The sequence below is a fragment of the Rhipicephalus microplus genome, chromosome X (genome assembly GCF_043290135.1).
Source record: "Rhipicephalus microplus isolate Deutch F79 chromosome X, USDA_Rmic, whole genome shotgun sequence".
NCBI lineage: Eukaryota > Metazoa > Arthropoda > Arachnida > Ixodida > Ixodidae > Rhipicephalus > Rhipicephalus microplus.
Window position 1 is genome coordinate 250,947,471 of NC_134710.1, and position 17,434 is coordinate 250,964,904.

The following is a 17,434-nucleotide window of genomic DNA, read 5'->3' on the forward strand; positions in this document are numbered from 1 at the left end:
TATATATATATATATATATATATATATATATATATATATATGCAGATTAACATGGCAATCGCTTTGTTTCAATTATGTATTCAAATACTGCAGAGCAGACGTCCCTGTGGCTATAACCGAATTTAATGCTGCCAAATGACAAAATTACTGCCACATTTATTTCTAATCCAAATTTTTCAAGTGGAGCTACCAGGTATCTTTTCCGTTGATGAGAATATCGGGGACAGAACAAAAAGAAGTGATCTATCGTTTCCATTTCTTCGCAAGTCTGACATAAAGGTGACGCCTTTAGACCTACTTTAAGCAAATAATAATTCAGTTGCGGAATTCTGCAACGCAATCTTGTAAATGTAACTTCCAAGTGGCGTGTTGCACACCACTGTCTATTCCAGCGGCATCTTAGATGTGCGAAATCGCAATATTTATCCAATGAGTAGCAATCGTACAAACAGAGGTTTCTAAACCTTATTGCTGTCGCGTAAACCGTATCAGGCAAAATCGGTACAAGAGATACTGTGGCTAGTGCATCCGCCATCTCATTGAGATATATGCCACGATGGCCTGGTACCCATAAGAGCTGCAGTTTTTTCAAGTTTGTCGGTATGAGTTGTCGAAACATGTGCATAAGTGTTAAGTTGGCTCCTGAAGACAGAGCAGCACGTACTGAAAAAGAATCTGTAATTACGACTGCTTCCGATTCGCCCCAAGGAAGTTTCCGTAGTGCCAGTACAATAGCAAATAATTCTGCTATGAATATTGGTGTGTAATCTGGGAGTATAACCGAAAAGGACCAGTCAAGGAAACGTGAGAAGATACCTGCCCCAGCCTTTTCATTTGATACGGATGCATCAGTCGCAATTATGTTGTTCATGTTCACGTGTGCCAAGTAATCCTGCAGCCGATCATTTAAATATTGAAATGGCATTTATTTTGCGTTAGAGGAATAAATATTCTCAAATTCTATCTTAAGATCTAAATTAACGTTTCTGGTTGAGAAAATATGTTTGATTTTGACGTTCAGTGGTTCTAGCAGCGCTTGAACGAACAAGATCTGTGGGCAGTAGAATTGCGACCACCAAGTTTCAAAAAATAAGCTTGGTTCTTTAATAAAAGCATGAAACGATGTTTTCTGGGGCACAGTGTATAGTTTTAAAAATGTTTGGATAGTAAGCATTTTGAATCTATTCAACAATGACGGTAGACGCGCTTCCATGTATAGCACATTGTTAGCAACAAACTTGGGCAGTCCAAGGCCCAGTTGTAAAGCCTCCCTTTCTAATAGTATTAGTGGTCTCATTTTATATGTCGCACTGCCTGAAAATAAGACACAGCTGAATTCCATGATAGGACGAATGTACATTTTATAGACCATTTCCAATGTATTTCTTCGCAACCCCCTTTTTATGTTGCTGAGCTTGCGTAACCACCCCATGGCTCATGTTGCTTTGGACGCAATGTGATCGATGTGGCTTTTCCAATTTAACGAGCTGTTATATATGATGCCTAAGTATTTGAGTGAATCCACCTGGGGAATCTGCTCTGTGCCATACATCAAGGAGATGTTGACAGGATCCCTGAACGAGAACGCTAGAAGCGCGCTTTTGTTTACGTTTAGAGACATTCCAATTTTTTCAAGCCATTCCTCTATCATGTTTAGGTAATTCTGTAATGTCTGATAAAGTAATTGCAGATCACTGTTTGTCGCAAAGAAAGCAATGCCATCTGCATACACATATAAATGAATATCGCTATGTGTTGGAATCGAACTGAGGAAGATGTTAAACAACACCGGTGAGAGCACTGCCCCCTGTGGTACGCCATGGTATTGTCGATATCTGTTAGAAAAACAACCCCTTTGAAAGCAATGAAACTCTCTCTCCCTTAAAAACTCTGCTACCCATGATGTCATGTAGTTTAATAAGTGTGATATTTGCATCTGCTCTATTAGTATTTTATGCTTCACTTTGTCATACGCTTGGTCAAATCCAGAATAACTAATGCACAATACTCTCTTCTACGCCTAGCCAACTGTATACGACTCTTCAAATCCGCGTGCGCACACCATATGGAGCATCCCGATTTAAAACCAATTTGACTGGGGTTCAGTATTGATTTCTCCTCAATGTATTTTATTACACGTGCATTCAAAACTCTTTAAGTTAGTTTAACCAAATTAGATGTAAGAGAAGTTGGCCTCACGTTGTCAAGTTTATACCCAAGTCCCTGTTTTTTAAGTATCGGAATTATTTTGGAAAGTTTCCCATCCGCCGGTATCCAAGATTTTTTCAAAGAGTAATTAACCATATTACAGAGTTCATGTGGGGAAATGTCATATAGTACTTTTATCATTGCTGACGTTACTCCATCTGGTCCAGGTGCTGTAGGAGGTAAGTGCCTCACTACACCCGCTAGTTCCGCTAATGTCACCTCATCGAACTCCTCCCCTGCAATTGGCTTAACTATGTGTCTTGGCATTGTTGATCTGAATCTTTCTTCTAATCCTTTAGCAACGTTTTCTAATATTTCAGTGAGTTTGCTAGGCGATAGAATTGAAGAATCAATATTGTCTGAAGATGGTATCATTTTTCTGGAACGCAAAAAATCTAAAAAGCGCTTTTCTCTTGTATGGTTTTGAAAGATAACTAAATTTGTTAGTGTCATAGTCATCTTTTGCTTTGCGTACTGTACGTTTAAAATCTGCTGCCACGTGTTTATAGTGACACCAGTTTTTTTGGCATTGGTTGTGGATAAGTTGCTTCCACGCCGCTTTTCGTTTTCTATACCCCCTCATACAATCAGCGTTCTACCATGGGCTAAACGACCCGCCTGTGCCTGAAGTTATTGAAAAAGTTGACTTTTTTATTGATATTCTTAATACCGCACACAGAGTAATAGCCCGAATGTCTTCCTGCATGTCCTTGCGAAGAACCAAAGTAGACAGTAAGTCTTTTTGTAAACGCTCATAATTTACAAACGAGCCAATTTTATCAGTTAAAAATATCCCGGGAAGTTAATATCAAAGCTAATAGGAAGGTGGTCACTGTTTGTTGCGCAATCAAATGTTTTCCACGACGAAATGTTTAGTGAGGAGCTGGAAAAGGTCAGATCTATCGCCGACTTCTATTGTCTCCTAATAAACGTAACAGTGGGGAAATTTACACAAGATAAGTTATTATCAACAGTCCATTCCCACAAGCGCCTTCCATTTACATCAGTCTTGAAAACCCAAGACACGTGGTGTGAATTAAAGTCACCAGTTAATATTACATCCTTCCTGCAGGAAGCTAACATTGCATCTAAGCATCTTGTGTCCTGTACTCCTACCGGAAAGTATGCGTTAACAAAAGAAAAAGGGGAACAGCCTGGCAGAGTGATGTCTAATACCATAATTTCATAGTTAGAATTCATGCACAGGTAGTTAATCTTCACTCTATGACTAAATTTAGTTGATAACAAAATGGCAAGTCCACCACCTCTGCTAGGTCTGTCTAAACGAAATAAGCGATAATTTTTTAGGTAAAATGTTTGTCCATTTCTAAGCCAAGTTTCTTGTAAAGTAATAATATCTGGGGAAATTTGCGAAGAAATACACGATAAATCTGTGGTAGCCGACCCTATTGATTGACTATTCCACTGTAATACTTTTAAGGAGCCTATTTTGACACTATAAATCTGCCGCAGAGACTGCTTGATCCAAAAGATCTTTCCTCAAAAAGTCTTTTTTTGATAGGTGCTCCAAAAAGCCTTTCTTTGACAGGTACTTTTTAGATTTTGATTTCTGTGAAGACTTTTTTAATAGGGGAGATCTGGCACGCTTCATGAAATTATGAGATTCCGCCTCCATATCTGTGAATCCATCAGAGTCATCTGATACAGGTTCTGGATCTGCCCGCAGTATCGTATTGGAGGGTCCTGCTTGAGGAGATGCGCATCGTGTAGGAGCTATCGGACTTTCTGTCTCGGCACACTTTGAAACCTCCAAATTCTGTGAAGTTTGATTTTTCATAGACACTGAAGCAACGATTTGGGTCAACTGAGATGTTAACAATTCAGCCACGACTCCAATAATACTGCTGGCAAGACGCTCCATCGCCTTTTCCGTTGCCTTCTCTATGGTCTCTGCTATACATTTTGCTAACGATGCATCCGTAGCAGTGGTATGTCGTGCTGTTACGCTTGCGTAACCTTTCGAGCGTTCTTGTAATTCAGTCACAGCTTCTCTCCGGGAGCAACGCCTGCGCCAACGTCTGCAGGATGCGCTTCATGACATAAACAGCACTTCTCTTCCGTCGAGTTGCACTTACGGCTGTCGTGATTTTCTCCGCATAGTCGACATCTGGCAGTTGATCTGCACCCTTTCGCGCTGTGGCCATATCTCCAACAATTCAAGCACTGCAGTGGCTTAGGAAATAGAGGCTCTACCTTATAGATAAGAGGCCAAGCTTTAATTTTAGATGGTCTTATCGTTCCCGCAAAGGTTACTATCACCGATTCGGTAGGTGATTTTTTATTCTCAACCAGACGCGTGCACCTGTATACTGACACTGCACCTGCTACCGAAAATAACTCAAGAATTTCTGCAGGGGTCAGGCTCGTATCTACACCAGGGACTATGCCTTTCGAACATGCAAGATGCGCTGGAATAAACGGGCTCACCGGCTGCGTTGCAAATTCGAAACAATTGAGAAGCTCTCGGACGCACTCCTGATCGGCAGAGCAGCACAAAATACCACCACGACCGAAATTCCGGACCTCAGTGATCTTTTGAAAGTGTGATGTGGCTTTCCGAAACTCCATTTGAATCATCTTCGGATTATTCGTAGGTATCGTACCTCCATTGGTCGGTACCAGAGCCACGGGGACGTTGATAACCCCACTGCAAAGGGAAAAATCAATCGGCCAATCCTTGGCCGGTATAGATGCTAGTCAAGGAGAAGGCCCTTGGCCAGGCGAAGAAACCGACATCTAAATAGCCTGAGTCGCTTGAACTTAGAATATCATAAGCACAAACCACAAACAACTGCCAAAAAAGCACTAAAACCACAAAGAAGCAAACGTTAAACTCAAGTGCAATCCCGCCGCCCGTCGTTCAAGCCGTTCCAACCCGTGAGCCGCAGCGCAGAACCGGATCAGAGGAACAGTACAGGATCAGAGGAACAGGAGCTGTTCGAACGCAGCTGCTTCGGTCGACGTGTCCTTGGCTATGAGCTATGGCCGATGAGCTATGACCGTGGCACCCAGCGTCTCTTCTTCTTCGACAGTCAATGCGGGGACTGACTTTCTGCACGAGCTGCTCTTCTTCTTATAAAAAGGGCGACCCACTAGAAGGCACTGGAGAGGACGACCCACCTGTTCAAAGGCTGTGCCACAATATATATATATATATATATATATATATATATCTTCACAGCTGCTCTCGTCGACATGAGTGACGACTGCTGCGTTTTCAAGTGTAACAATATTTAAATAGAGGGGGGGCTTATAGAGTAAAGGGAGGACGTAGAAAGGGGAGGCAGCGTTGCATCCAAGCGAAAAATTGAACAAAATTCTGCTCTCTCTCTCTCCTGTCTAGTGCTGTCGGGCTCGTTTCTAAACCGAATGGCACGTGTATGCTATATTTATTCGATAGTGAAGAAGGCCACCAGTGCAAACCAGGGCCAAACAGTGGAGTTTCAATGGCGTTTTGCCGGAAGTAGAGCGAGCGTATTATGCGTATTATGCTTATTAGCGTATTGTGCAACAAACTTTTTTTTAATCTGGCCACTGAACGTTGAGTCGTGCACTTCAGGACTCCATGCATTTATTCATCTGACCACCACCACCAATCTCCCTGTGATGCCCCCGCGTGAAGTGAATAATACGATAACCAGGTAGTAATTTTTTTGTGTAAGGAGTGGCGTGTAAAGGAAAGCTGCCTTGTCCACAAGACTTGTGAGGGGCCACGTTCCCCAACGCCTCTGAACTGCTATAAAAAGTACTCTCACGGTGAACACTCAGTGCCAAGATGCCTCTGTTTAACTTAATTTTTACAAAGGACAAGGTTCTTGTCACGAACAAAGCAGCGAACTACTCGAAGCTTAGATTTCTGCTGTAAAATGATGCGGTAAGCGTTTTTCTCACTAGCTGCTGTGGCTAAGTAATATCGAAATTTATGCCTTGCTAAAGAAGTATCAAATGAATTCAATTTTTACTTGTCGTTTAGTTCGCCTAACACACCGTTTCAGCTTTTCGGTTGTCTGTGTCAGCTTAAAATGAAGGTGTCTGTTCCACATAGGTAATTGCTAGGCTTTCATGTGCCAAACACGGTATATTTTTGATGTGCGCTGTAGTGTTCGTATCAAGATTGTGACCGCTTGAAAGGAAAGAAAATAAGAGGAAAAGAACGGCAGGGAGGTTAACCAGTCTATAGGCAGCCGGTTTGCTACCCTGCGCGTGGGAGGGGGATGGTGGAGATGAAAGATAGAGAGGAGAGAGGGAAGGGAGATAAGCACAGCACATCAAGGAGCACGCACGCGCACACTCAGTCATAGTTCAGTCTTGTCTTTCATGATGTGTGACATTGCTTTACAGCCGCTTGTTCAACTTTGTGTCATGTAGGAATTTCAACAGTGCTTTTTTCGCCTTCTGTTGCAATGTCTTCTTTCGGGCCTTTGAAAGAATAGTTCCCACAGACATTTGGCTGTTGTCAATGGGCGCAAGAGTGGACGCCAGTGACTGTCTCTGAATGTCATAGAACGGACAGTTGCACAAGATGCGGTGTAGCGTCTCTTCGCAAGGACAGGCATCGCAAAGAGCGTTGTCAGCCATTCCTATGATAAATGAACAAGATTTTGTAAGTGTCACCCCTAGCCATAAGCGATGACAAAGAGTGGCTTCTCTTTGGTCGAGCCTAGTGGGCATGCGGAAAGCCATAAAAGAGGACAGGTGGTGTCGTCGATTTGTCTGGGTGGTCTGGTTTCTCGGTGGGCACCATAGTGAAAGCATGATTTTCCGCGCAAGCCGACGAAGATTACTGGCAGCATCGGTCCGCGAAAGTGGTATGGCTTGTTCTCGTGTACCTTCAAGAGCTGCCCGTGCAGCAGTATCGGCATGTTCGTTCCCTATGACGTTGTAGTGACTTGGCAGCCACCGAAACGTCACATGGTGACCTTTCTAGTGTGAAGTGTGGCGAAGGCATTGATTTTGGAAAACAAGTGGTTCGTACGGCCCGCAACGCAGTGCTGAGAGTACAGATTGTAGGGCAGCTTTTCTCCCGCTGAAAATAGACCATTGTGGCGACCGCTTGGGTTTCTCCAATCATATATCTTGGTTCACGGGTGTTCTTTGTATATTTCACCCCCATAAATTTGCGGCCGCCGTAGTCGCTAATCTATCCCGGACCCTCAATAATAGCAGCGCAACACCACACGTGCTATGCTGCCACAGTGGTTTGCCTGATCAACGTCTCCCTGCATAGATACCGCGAACAGGGCGTACAAACGATGCCAGAAAAAAGTTGACGCAGCTACCACTTACTCTGCTTTTGTTTTGTTTTACTGCAGATATTGGCAGCGTGGTATTGTTGTAGCACAGAATGGGGCATGTCAGCTAGCGCAAGCATTAGCGCAAAACCCAGCACGCAAGTTTATCCAATAAAAAAAATAAAAGTTTATCCAATAAAAAAATAAAAGTTTATCCAATAAAAAATAAAAGTTTATCCAATCCTAACCATAAAATGGTGACGAGGGAGCTGCCATCACGGCACAGCACTGTCCCTTCGATACCATATGTATAGACGGCGTCAGCTTCGCAGGGCGTCTCTTCGTTTTGTAGTGCTTTTATGTGAGAGTAGTTTTTGGAGAAAGTTAGTTTCTAAACCACTGTGCCGTATTACTGACGCAATGGCTTTTTGAGCTGTTCATTCCAAAATGAAACACGGCAGCGGCGCACGCGCGTGTTCTCCGAGTGGTACACTGCGACCGGTCGTCTGGGCTGAGCTGTGTCGCTACTTTTCGCCAGGTGCTCTTTTTCGGAGCACCACCTATCCAGCGCTGGTCCCCCATACGGTGAATGACGGCGACGACCACGTCGACGCCGGCGGCGAATTGCAGCCGATACTGTCCATTTAATTGCTAGCGCAATAAAAGGCAACCGTCCCGGTTGAAAGATCAACTCGAGATTGGGAGGCGCCGTAGTATATGCATGGGAGAGGCGCACGGCGAGAGGGAAAATCGGCTTTGGGAGGGGATACCAATAGAGGGTAGCGCAGGAGAGATCGAAAAGAGGGATTATCGTGATTTCGATAACCAAACGCGTCCAACTCCGCTTTTACAGCATCGTTTCGAAAAATTCTCATGGCTCCGTGTTCGTCGTACACTCGTGCGAAACTTCCCCACTACAACTGAATTTCGCCCATTTGGTCATTTTGGGGCCCTCCGGCGATTTTTCGAGGTCAATGGATCTCAATGAAATTCTCTGGTGGATTTCATTTGCGCGTTCACGCCATTCATGCCAAATATCAGGCTTGACAGTTTCGCAGATTCTTTTAAAATGAACTTTATAGCTTGCCTTTAAACGCTTGCCAGAATTAATCGCAACATTGTGTGCGAGACATTGATTCTTGCAAAGTGAAAGTGACAGTACTGATGTGCCACCGCAGTGTCTGCTTGTCTGCTGCGGATTCGTATGGGTTGGGCCAGCGCTTCCTTGGTTGAACGTGTGATTTCTTTTTCCGTGTTGGTGGGTGTGCGATGGGCGGCAAGTGGTGTTGCGTTGTGGGCCGCACACAATTAGCCGCATATTCACTGCAAGAACGTAAGTGTTATCTCTGTAACTCTAGTACACCGCATGTAAGGTGTACTTAAGTGTGGCTCAAAAATGTAGGGAACTCAGACCTCGGGTATACTGTATACTTCACTTCTGTGTTGTCCTGGCAGTAGCTTGTGCAGCGGATGCTCTCTGTTGTTGATCGTCAGCAGCACTTCACAAAAGTCATGCCTAAGGCCTGTAATAAGCTTGACGATGTAACCGCGCCAACGTCTATAAACGTTGGCAACCACCGAGGTATACACCAGGACGAAGAAAGTGGCAGACGGAGACGTCTCGTACTCCAATAAACACCCCAGGTCTCCGTCAACGTCTTTATTAACATTGAAGCCTCCTCTTCACCTTCCACATAAGAAAATTTGATTTCTTTCAGCCTTGGAATCTCCAATTTTAAGGCCTTCGCTAAGGGAGGTATGTGAGCCGAAATTCGCATGACACGAGCCAGCAACGCTGGCCACTAGATCTGCTTTTAATTCACGACCCAAAAGAATCTCACCAAGCTTATTTTTTATACGCCGGCGGAACAACATGGCACAAGCGCCCACAAGAGGATCAAAAATTGGGGAACCCTTTAGCTTCGCCTGTAAGAGTTGAACGCGATACCCGGCAGATGGACATTGTTATCAACCTTTAGAGCTGTTTCAATGTTCCTGTGTGTTTTTAGCGACCCCGGTCTTTTTTGACGTAGTTTGATGGCCTCCCTAATGCGCCTACAAATCGCCTAATGGGCGCGTTCTCGTCGTGACACATATCGAACAAAATACGTTAAGGAGACTCATTCCATTATGTGACATTTATGTAGCGTTTTTTCCCGAAGCAGGCGCGAGTAAGATCGTGGCTTTGTGGTGAAACACCTGCTTGCCACGCGAATGGGCCGGGTTCGATCCTCACTAGGACCGAAAATTTTATTCTTTGTTTCATTTTATTCTTTCTCAATTTTTCACTGACAATCAATGGTGCTGACGCCGACGGCGGAATTTCTGTGACACGAGCTCTCTGACGCTATCACGTTAAAAGCCCGAAACGAACAATCCCCACCGACTGGTGGTTAACACAACACACGGAGCGAATCATAACGAGCCAGCGACTCACCTTAGCGGACGCCTCGGACAGCTGTGGCCTCGGCTCAGCACTCACGGAGGAAAACCTTGGCGCGTCGCGCGCCCAGTATCACATCCCATCGCCCCGCCACTCCAAAAGCCCGTGGGCTCGTCTCACCTCCATCCTTATCGGCTAGCCACGTTCTCTCTGGCCCCTCCAACGGCTTTTAGATGCGAATAGTCTTATGGCCGAGCTCAATCCGGTGTGCGGTGTCACCATCCTTACAGCGCAGGTGTGCCCCTCCCCCTCTTTTTTCTCCTAAGATCCCCCTCTCTTTCCTCGCAACGCTGACGCAGGCAGCATCAGGTGGCCACGCCCGCTCCCTCCTTTTTCTCCTCTAGGCATCCCTCCCAGTAGCGTGTACACCCCCATTGCGCTGCACGTCCCCTCCCTCGTCTCTCTCCTTAATGCCGACACAGGCAGTATCTGCTTGCGAGTTTCTTGATGGAAAAACAGACTGCTCGCGTGACCGCCCCGTGCATATCGGTACTGGATCTTCACCTCCAAAGTTGTGCTGAAGAAAGATTTCTCCTGAGCGTTGTTGAACAATGAAAATTCGCAGTGTGCGCATTAGCTAAAAGAGGAGTGCGGATCTATGTGTCCAATCGGAGTATTTTCTATCTCTTTGCCCATTATCAGCGATTGGCTTGTCCCTGTAGGAAAACACTAGTCCATCACTGCGTGCTTTGCGCTTCCTCAGGTTTCTCTCCTGCGCGACGCCTCGATGAGCACCAGCGTCAACGCCACCGCCAGTGCAAGCGTAAGCGCCCGCTGCTCCGCATCTACACATGGTTCCCTTTAGTGGAAGATGGTGTAATTTTTTCCAACGCTGCCACTCGTCACGTGCAAGGGCAAAGCCGCTTGTGCCACCTTGGCGCCTGAATCCAACGTGCCTGCTGCATATAAGGGCCCATCGGCCAGTAAAACTTAACGATGTGGTCCAGAGCAACGGGGATGGCTTTGGCATTCAGCACGCCTTCAAAGGTTACTTGTTCAATTTGTTTGTCAGGACATAACTGCATAACGCCTTGCGCCAGAATGAACGGTGTCGTTTCGATAGTCGATTTTGTAAAAAGCAAGGATTTATACGTTTCGTTGGTGAAGCCAGAACTCACTTATTCGATGGAATTTTCCTGTATTTGTTTGCACGTAGGAGATAAAGTTATTATTGAGCCACGGTAGGTGATTGTCATCGCCCCTAAAAGTGGGAAAATGAAATACAAAATAGCTGCTCAAGGGAAGGTGTGCTCATTACTTGTATAAGTGATCTCACTTGCGGCCTCCAACGAGTCCCAGGACCAAAGGCACCTGAAGCTCTCTGCTTGCAAAACAGGTGGAGTGTTGTTTATCTCTCTCTCGCACACTGATTGTGGTAAGCACTTTATTGCCCCTGTTTTATGCCTCGTTATCAGATTTTTCTGCATTTTTACCGAGTTTCAGCTGGTATTATCAACGAGCATATGCGTATCTATGGTATGGTGCGAGCCCTCTGATAATATTAGTTTCTTAAAACGAGACGACTCCAACACCGTTTGAGCATGGTCAGAAAACGCTGTGTATCGGTAGTTGAGGCTCCCGAGAACACACCAGCCAAATATTATATATCAGCACATGGCCTGGAATTCACAATAAACCCTCAAATTCAAATAAATATTGCTTTCAATTCCCGCGAAATGACACAAGTTTACAGCCATTGTATAAGCTGCTGGCTGATTTGAGCATGGCTTGCTTGGTAGTTACTGGGGCTGCCGCGGGAGGCCGTGGCTTGTCCACGTGTGCGCGAGCGATCACGCTGAAAAAGCCACGTATTCAAATGAAAAAAAAAGAAAAGTGCTCTGGGTCACGAGACACGCGTGACGTATTTTCTTTCTCCGTGCCATGCCTGCCTGCTTAGCTTCCAGCGTTTTCGTAAGGATGAAAGAAGAGAGACTGCAATTGTAGCTTGGTACAAATCTTTGTAACTCTGTCGTACTAAACAGATTATAAAATGTTTTGCTGGAATGAATTCGCGGAGCAATAAGCTTCTTTAGTGAATCCTTTCCATGGCAACTTAAAAAAAGTTGCAGAGCCCCTTTGAATATTCACCCTCTCCCCTCCACGTCGACAAACAATATACTGCAATTTTACATTGAGCAACAGTTGTGTACCGTGTACTTGGCGCAGGAGATGCAAAGTGAGTATTGCTGTGCCCTACTACTGATGTGTGGTGAAACATACCGAGAAACTTCTCCATTGCTTTTCCAATGGGTGAGAAGGCCGCAAGGACAATATTGCGCACGTGCAGCCTAGCCCGGCCGTTGCTCACGATGTTCAAATCATCCAACGGCCGTAGACTTTGGTATATAGCACAGTTAGGTATATGACATTTACTGTAGAAAGGCAATGCGGTTAGTTCTAGCTGACCCTGAAAATGAGTAGGCGAGCCTCGACTACAGAGTTGCAGTGTTTTCCGACCATGCTAAGAGTATTGCAGGGCCGCTTTATTAGCCGAAAAAAAGTTTCTTTGATCTCTAGCCTAAGGCAATAAAATTTAGCAGTTTCTATAGGCCTTGCCATTGATTGCATATTTGATATAAGTGGTAAGAACACTACAATTGAGAAAAAGATCTATAAAAAAGCATGTTACATTGAAGGTAAGTTGCACTAAAGGACAACGCGATCGTAAAGTGACCATGTTTAACTAGTGACCATATGTTGGTTCATAACTACAGCTTAGCTGCCATGTAACAGATCTTTTTTTTACTTCAATTGATCGTGTTCTTCCTATTTTTAAGTTTAGTGTACTCCACTCCCCTTCGCGTTGCTGAGTAAGCATACTATGCTGGCTGTCAGCGGACAGCTGCATGTGGTTGAATGCAGTCTAGTAGGGTTCGCATTTCTTGTTGACTCAGGCTAGTACCTGCTTGTGGGTAATTTAAATAAACACGTGCAAAGTTGGTAATGTTGTCTACATGTTCTTCGCGTCCTTGCAGCGTGTACTTATCGCTGGACGCATCGCTACGACGTACAAACACGTGCAAACACACATAGCGGTAGAACGTAAATTAAAACAAAATTTCTTATTTAAAACAAAAAGCATTCTGATAAAGCTTCCTCAATGAGCAGCCAATTAAGGTTGCTAGTTAATGTGCTATTGCTGAAGTCACGACAAAACATGCACAAAAACGAACTTTCGTTGAACTTTGTCACCACCTGTACCGAAATATAGTTCTCGAAATGTTGATCTACACAGTAAAGCTTTCTGGCAGTACACTAATAAAAACTATCACATTTCACTGAATATCACCTTTCTATAAAAAATCCCCCATACGGGCCACCTAGCTTGAATTCCAGTCCGCATAAACAAAACCCCGAAAGCGTGAAAGTTTCTAAAGGGTATTTTAAATGAAAATAATACTACCATGGTTTCAAAGGAAAAAAAATGTCCTTACTTAATTTAGAAAGCACGAATTTTCGGACAACTTGTTCTACGAGCCACTGTTTCAAGCTCTCCTAAATATTCGCAAGCGGCCAGGGGTACTGACAACTTTTTTCACAAAAAATATTTTATAAGAAGACTTTCTGCTTTAGGTAGATAGATATGTGTGAATATTTTCAAGCAAATCGCACATAGTCAAGCGCCAAGTTTTGGATGGATGGACACACACACACACACATACAACACACACATACAACACACACACAATACACACACACACAACACACACACATGCGTACGCACGTGTGTTTGTGTGTATACGTACGCAAGCGCGTGCGTGTGTGTGTAAAATTTTGACGTTTTTTTATGTGCGCGAAGGCACCACTAGGCTGATTGTGTACTTTAATAAAGATTAAAATTGAGGGCTTCTGCCGAGTTCTTCGCACAGGACGGAAGGCATTTGTGTGATGTTCAAAATATTTTAGCAGAATGGTACACTTTTTGGAGTAGCACAGTAAAAGGGAGGCCCGTGTGCGATAAAATACGTTGCTCTTTCTGCACGAGACCTTTGTCTGTATTTCACTATATATAGGTCATCTTTTAGGCACACAGAGCGAGCCCATGGCCGTGTACCGAAGCTATCGCATAAGCACCATATACGATCACCCTGGGAATCGCCCCGTGCGAGTTGCCCCGTCCCCGAAGTGCATACCGGAAACTTCGCCCTTGCTGCCCCAGTCGCAGGCACTGGATGGCACTCTGGGGAAGGATGTACGTGCTTTTGGCCTCTCGACGCTTAACCATGTGCTCACACAGAGGCAGCCGGTGTTTCCTATATTATACTTCATTCAAGTCGCCCTGCATGCCACGCTCAGGCGCGAGGTAATTCGCAAAAAATTAGTAACGATTGTTGAGATTTGAACCACAATATGATTATGGGGGAGAGCAGGGCTTGGAAAATGATGAGAATCTGGTGTTCATTTAACGGGCACCTAAGTCACACTGGCCTCTATAGCATTACGCTTCCTTCGAAAACGCGGCCGCCATGGTCGGGATTTGCTCCCACGACCTTCAGGCCATCAGTCGAGTACCATGACCACTAGACAACCGTGGCGGGTCGTAAAATTTTAAGGCGGGTGAGTATTGAAAAAGCAGACTCGATTCGAGAAACTTATATTTTGATTTTCTCGAATATTGAATTATGGTATAGCATATATATGATGTAAAAGAGGCGAATACTCAAACGAATTCTAATATTAGAACAAGTAACGAGTTTCTCATAAGTTTCCCACATTTACCATAAAACGCCTCTTATACGTACCCATTTTGAACCAACAATTACAAAACCTTAATTGCGATAAATCCTGGACCGATGCTTCATATTTGGCTTGGTATATATGCCCTAGTGTATCGCCCACAGTAAAATTTCAAGGCTGCCATGACTTGTCGCTCCATTATGGTCAACTCCATCCCTGAATTATACACGCGCCCACGCTATATACATTGTTCCGCAAGAGGCCTTCCGCCGCTTATGCAAAGTGCGCAAAAAGGCCTATTTCAACTTCGGCAAGTGCCAATGGCGTTGCCGTCACAGATAAGCACCGCAGTCAAGAGTTCGATGGAATCCGGTCTGGTGGAGGAGTAACATGGGCGAAAAAGCGTGCTGCGCCGAACAAAGTCAAAATATAGTTTGACTAAGAAACAAACTGGCTCCCGCAGAGGAGTGTTGTTCGCAAATGATAACGGTCAACGAGCTCCCTTAAGAGAGTTGAAATCTCTTTTCACGCGATATCGTTAAAGAGCTTGTTTCGGAGAGACTCCAGTGTCGACGTCAGCATCGTTGTGAGGGAAAAATTATAATCTTCTCTACGACAAAAAAAGAAGATGCAAACGAAAAATTGGCCCCGTATCTGCACGGTAATCTGCAAATGTCGTCGAAAGACGATAGTCTTGGTGCGGAGAGAGTGAACAAAACATTTATTTGATGTTCTGCGCAAGAAAATCGGTGAATGTTATTCTGGAGGCGCTGCGTCAGAAAGCCTCGAGCGTGCAGCGGAGGCGAATGAGTGCATCAAATCACGCCACACGCGAGACGTGAGCGCCATCTGACAGTTTTCTTCAAAAACAAAGCGCGTGGCTCTGAGACGAGTGTGCGCGCCCGTCTCAAAGGTGATAAAGTGTAGAACGCAAGGCGACGGGTAGGTGCCACCCCCATCTCGTTTTAGCAAAGCATTGGAAACACTCTCTTGTTCATGCAAGCGTTGCATGGTCAGCGCCGCGTGATAAGCGCTACGGTCCTTAAAATTACTTATGTATGCCTTTTCTAGTAAAAGACGCACATGCAGAATATTAACTTGTTGTTATGGTGCCCCAGACATGCGCGATAATGGCTTTTTATTCGACAAATGCACAAGTATAAACGCTGAATCTTGAGCAACATTTGTGGCCGCTGCAAATGGGGTAGACCATCTCAAGTACCCGATGCTGTTAAAAGTGGACAAACAGACAAATGTACAGACAGACAGACAGACAGACAGACAGACAGACAAAAATTTTTGCGTCGAAGGTCTCCAAGAAAGACTAACGTCTTGAATAAAGAGAAAATTTTGGTCTGAGTGAGAACCGAACACACGCCGTCTTCGTGGCAGGTACGTGTTCCATCTATTTAGGGTGTAGTGCGAAAAAATAAACAACAAAATTCGGGGAAAAAGTTTAAAATTTGAAGCATTTCTTAGCAAACTTCAGCGACTTTGAGCGTATCTATCCATCCGTCCGTCCGTCCGTCCGTCTGTACGTTCATCTATCTATCTATCTATCTATCTATCTATCTATCTATCTATCTATCTATCTATCTATCTATCTATCTATCTATCTATCTATCTATCTATCTATCTATCTATCTATCTATCTATCTATCTATCTATCTATCTATCTATCTATCTATCTATCTATCTATCTATCTATCTATCTATCTATCTATCTATCTATCTATCTATCTATCTATCTATCTATCTATCTATCTATCTATCTATCTATGTAGCCGCCTACGACATTTAGCTCTCCTAGCTGTTTCAATAATGGTATGAACAGCGAAATTGGTATGGCCTAATATAACTGTATGGTGAGAATAACTATCCTAATATGATAATTATGCCACGCCTGTCTTGTAAAACATGACTACATAACAAGCTCATGATGCACTCGTGGCTGTTTTGCTAGCTTCACAAATACCAAATTGGGTATCACATGAGGTGAATAGACGACGAAGGTGTACAAATGACACGTCCAAACATAATAATCACGATATGCGTGTCATGTAAAACATGGCTACATGCCACACTCAGAGCGCGTCCGTGGCCGTTTTCATAGCTCCAGATATACCAAAGTTTGTATTACGTGACGTGAATAGACAACGAAGGTAAAAGATACGTCGAAACATCATAATCATGGCATGGAAGTCATGTACGGCATAATTTACGTCCACGTCGTAAAGTTGAGCTGATTTTAAAGTGACATATCAACCTTCCTTATTCGCGCTTCGCGTATCATTGATTCCCACTGTACGTGGGATATACCGATTTTTAACGACGATAGTCTTTCTCTGGGACCTTTGACGCAAAACATTTGGTCTGTCTGTCTGTCTGTCTGTCTGTCTGTCTGTCTGTCTGTCTGTCTGTCTGTATGTCCCCCTGAAATGATTCTGGAAATGGTCAAAATCCAACCCCATCCGCAGTGCCCACCAATATTGTTCAAGTTTTGACATTCATACTTGTGCAATCCTCGATTAAAAAGCAAATATTGAGCATATCTCTGGCACAAAATCAACAAGCCAAAATTCTCTGATGTGTCTCATTATACTAGAGCAGGCATACATAAGTAATTCTTAGGAGAGTAGCGTTCATCACGCTGTGCTGTGACAAGTGATTCTTAAGAGAGAAAATAAAATAAAAGTGAACCCCGTAACTGTCTGCATCATGGTGCGACACCTCAACAGTAGCTCACGAGAGAGGGGGGTAAGGAGAGATTAAAAGGATAGAATTAAAAACATAGAGATAGAGAGAAAAGAAGGAGAGAGCATGGCGCAGGGACAGCAACACCCAGAAGCAAGGA